Raw genomic sequence first — 4,589 nt, forward strand, 5'->3', positions numbered from 1 at the left:
CTTCCAGTTTTGTTTAAACAAGATTTTTCCGTGCGATTTTCCGCTAAAGAACAACCAGAACAAGTCTTAGCGGAGCAAGCTAGTTTTGATTCTCCTCTTGGACGCCTTGCAGTAGCATTTTTCATGTTGCTTAGTTTTGTATCAGCCATGACAATATAGTGTTGTTAAGACGCTTACGGAACTTCAACATACAAGTAAACAATTTATGTGAGACACTATCACCAAAACTAAAAAGTTGATTAAGAATGTACTCTAGAAGCCTAACAACCCAAATTTAACTCTCTGTTAGTAAAATGTATCGAAGTTAATTTTGCCTTTCTTTTTCTGGTCAGATTCAGCTTCTTTAAAAAAAAATAGCTTTTTTCTGGTGAAGTGGGAAGGTTATGACGTTAGCCACCATTTCATATCTGGTGAAAACTGTATCAAATATATAATTAATAAAACGAGTTTTTTTTAGAGCTGCTCGTGAATACATAATAGGAGATATAATGGAATAAGGATAGGAATAGGAGAATAATGAGCCAGTTGAAGAAGAAAAGGTTAAATGCTCTTTTGACAAATGTTCTACTAGATCAGTTTTGTAACAACATAATTCAGAAAATTAGCCTGGTGAAAAAAGAGAAAACACTATTTTGATCTTATATTTTGTATTCAAGTTGTTTTTCTTCTCTATTTAAGAAACGAGTTTAGCTTACAAAAAAACTTCTAATATTCCTAAACATTCTTCACTACCTTGTTGGAACTTGCTGCAAACAGTGTACGAAGTTTATTAGAGTGGAGACTGTGAGTGAAGAAGAATTACCGTTTGAACATGATTCATGACTGTTCAGTATGATTTTTATTAATGTTAATGGTAAAGGTTTATTACGAAAACAGATTTTTGGAAATTTCTAAAAATTCCATGGAGAGATGTGTAAGGGCTTTGTTGACATTTCTACTGCTAGTGCATTTTGCACATAACAAAAGGTAATATTAAAATAAAATACAACTATTTAAATAAATCAACTAATTAAACTACTATCGCCTTTTGCAACTAAAATTTTTTGGGGGAGGAGGGAGCTGTTTCCCTGGACTAATTACCTTCGGATCTCTTTTGACTCCTAAAAAGTGAATTAGAACTTTAAATTTCTAACAAATGAGCCCTCTCTGAATTTTATACGAACATCACTTTCATAAGAACCATATACGCCCTCATTAGAAAGCTTACAACATCTGCCCCCGGATCCTGGGGGATGTGTCGACACCGGAGTTTTTGTTATCTGACCTTTGAACTATTTTAAAAATGGATATCTAAAAATGTTTATCAGATGGATTTAGGGGGAAAAGGGCGTGGGGGAGCCTTGTTAGCCTTTGATCTCTTCTTGCTCTAAAAAATTGAACGTTCTAGTTCCCTGGCCTCCCTATAAGCCCTCCCTGAAGTTTATTCAAGTATCCTTTCCATAAGAACCATATATGCCACAGGACATAACTTACAGCACCTGCCCCAAGGCCCTGGGAGTTATATCGACACCGTAGTTTTTTATTTATTTTACCTTTGAACTTCTAATTACAAAATAACTATCTCAAAATTTTTATCTGAAGGGCTTTGAGAAACAAGGGCATGAGGGGGGAAGGGGGCTAGTTGCCATCCGATCTCTTTTGGATCTCAAAAAGTGAACTAGAACTTTCAATTTTCAATCAAATGAACCCTCTCTGAAGTTTGTAGGAGCATCCCTTCCATAAGAACCATATATATCCCAGGGCATAACTTACAACGCATGCCCCCACCCCTCGGGTCCTTGGGGTTGTTCGGACACCGGAGTTTTTTTTATCTAATTTTTGAACTATTTTTGAGAAAAATAGCCGTCTCAGAATTTCTATCGGATGGGTTTGGAAAAAAATGGCGTTGAGGGGGGGGCTGCTTTCCCCTCGTTCTCTTTTTATTCTTAAGAAATAAACTAGAACTTTCAATTTCCAATCAAAGGAGCCCTCTCTGAAGTTTGTACGAGCATCCTTTTCATAAGAAGCATGTGTGCCCCCAGATCATAACTGACAATACCTGCCCCTGGGCCCTGGGTTTTATTTATCAACATCGTAGTTTTTGTTATCTGACATTTGACCTAGTTTTAACAAAATGGCTGTCTCATTTTTTTATGCAATTGGGAAAAAGGGGACATGGGGGGGGCTAGTTCCCCTCCAATGTCTTTTGACTCTCTAAAACTTAACTAGATCTTTTGATTTCCAATCAAATTATCCCTCCCTGAAGTTCATACTAGTATCCCTTGCATAAAAACCATATATGCACCAAGGGCATAACTTCGAACGTCTGTCCCCAGGCCCTGAGGGGCCGCACTGACACCGGAGTTTTTCGTATCTGTCCTTTTAACTATATTTGACAAAAGGGTTATCTCAAAATTTTTATCCGGTGGGTTTTAGGAAAAGGGTAAGGGGGGGGGGGTCTACTTGCCATCAGATCTCTTTTGAATCTAAAAAAATGAACCCGAACTTTCTATTTCCAATTAAATGTGCCCTATCTGAAGTTTATACGAGCATCCCTTTCATAAGAAACATATATACCCCAGGGCGTAACTTACAACGCCTGCCCGGGGGGGGGGGGTGTCGACACCAGAGTTTTTACGATCAGACCTTTGAAAATTTTTTAACAAAATGGCTATCTCAAAACTTTTATCGGATGCAAATGGGGAAAAAGGAGCGTGGGGGGATAATTGCTCTCCAATCTCTTTTGACTCTAAAAACTGAACTAGAACTTTCAGTTTTTAGTCAAATGAGCCCTCTCTGAAGTTTTACAAGCTTCCCTTCCATAAGTACCATACATCCCCAGGGCTTAACTTACAAAGCCTGCCCTCGGGGCCTTGTGGGTTGTGTTGACCCCGGAGTTTTCGTTATATGATTTTTGAACTATTTTTGAAAAAATGACTATTTAAAAGTTCTTATCGGATGGGTTTGAGGAGAAAAGGAGTAAATGGGGGGGGGGGGTAGTTGCCCACTGATCTTTTGACTCTTAAAAATTGAACTAGGACTTTCACTTTCCAATCAAATGAGCCCTCTATGAAGTTTATACGAGCATTCCTTCCATGTGAACCTTGTATGCCCCCAGGGCAGAGCTTAAAACACCTACCCCCGGGCCCTGGGGGAGGGGGTTGCGTCGACACCGTATTTTTTGTTATATGAGCTTTGAACTATTTTTAACAAAATGGCTATCTCAAAATTTCTATCGGCTGTATTTAGGGAAAAGGTGTTGGGGGAAAGGCGTTGGAGGGATGTATGCCCCTGATCTCTCTTGACTCTTAAAATGTGAACTAGAACTTACAACTTTCAACCATATGAGGCTTCTCTGAAGCTTTTACGAGCATTCCTTCCATAAGAACCATAATTACCCCTAGGCTATAACTTATAATGCCTGCCCCAGGCCCTGGGAATTGTGTCGACACTGGAGTTTTTGTTATTGATCTTTAAACTATTTCTAACAAAATGGATATCTCAAAAATTTATCGGATGCATTTGGGGAGGTAAGGTATGGGGACGAGGCTAGTTGCCCTTTGATCACTTTTGACTCTTAAAAAAGGCACTCATTCTTTTCAATAAAATGGGCCCCCTCCGAAGTTTTTGCGACAACCCCTTCCATATGAAGTGCCTCTGTGAAAAAATACATATTTAATAATAAAAATAAAACATTGGAGCCGTATGGCTTTAACCATAGGCAACACTATAGCTTTGCATTTGATTTGAAAGCTATGTTTCTCGGGATGTTTTAAATAGAAACTCCTCCCTATTAAGAAAATCAGCGATAGCCTATGGCGTGACGTTGTTTTTACTTAAATTTGGGTATTCACTCCAGAAAGGAAAACAGGCATGGGATCGGGATCTCCTTACACTCAGATAAATTTAAATTTTAGCTTGTAGGAATAAGCAAAAGAAAAAAGATAAGAAAGAAGGTGTTTTGCATAATTTTTTTTTTTAAACAGCAGTAGGATCGATCTGGGCGAGCTGAAATTTTAAGTATACATCTATTTGCCACACATTGAGTTTGTAGAAAAATGTAACCTCACATTCACTAAAAATTTACCAGCAGATGCGACAAAATGAGCAAAAGAATCAGGTGAATTCTAATTTTCAATATAAACAGATTAACAGTACCAAATAAACAGAAACTCATGTTCTTGAAGTTAAAATTTGGGTAATTGCGATCTTGGATATGATTTCCCGTCATGGATGTGATTTGCAGAATATTTTCTGTGCGTTTTTATGAAGTTAAATGCCTAGTTCAGATTTTGTTTTCTGGAAATCACTAGCAAAACTTAGAATTATCGTAAACTTGAGTGTTATCGTGAAATTGATTGTGAACAATTTTTACTCATGCATGTTTAGCCTGATCCGACAGACAATGTCTAAGGGAGACCGAGGCCGATAGTTGGTAGGTCTAATTTCTGGGCCAGCTATCCCCAATAACAAAGAGTCAAAAAGACTCCAGATATGATCTTTTTTGTATGTGTACTTTTATTGAAATTCATCCATTTCAATCTCTTTGCAACTACTGGAAGTGGGGATTCGAGGGCAGCAAACACTTTCACCATTCAAAATTAAACGGC

At 37.9% G+C, this 4,589-nt stretch overlaps 1 long non-coding RNA gene across 1 annotated transcript in view; it reads right to left on the reverse strand.

Annotated features, from left to right (window-relative positions):
- The window catches only part of LOC136035268 (uncharacterized), a 278,010-nt gene that overhangs the window by 232,647 nt on the left and 40,774 nt on the right, over positions 1 to 4,589 (reverse strand). The gene's annotated exons all lie outside the window — the stretch shown is intronic.

The sequence above is a fragment of the Artemia franciscana genome, chromosome 14 (assembly GCF_032884065.1).
Source record: "Artemia franciscana chromosome 14, ASM3288406v1, whole genome shotgun sequence".
Lineage (NCBI taxonomy): Eukaryota > Metazoa > Arthropoda > Branchiopoda > Anostraca > Artemiidae > Artemia > Artemia franciscana.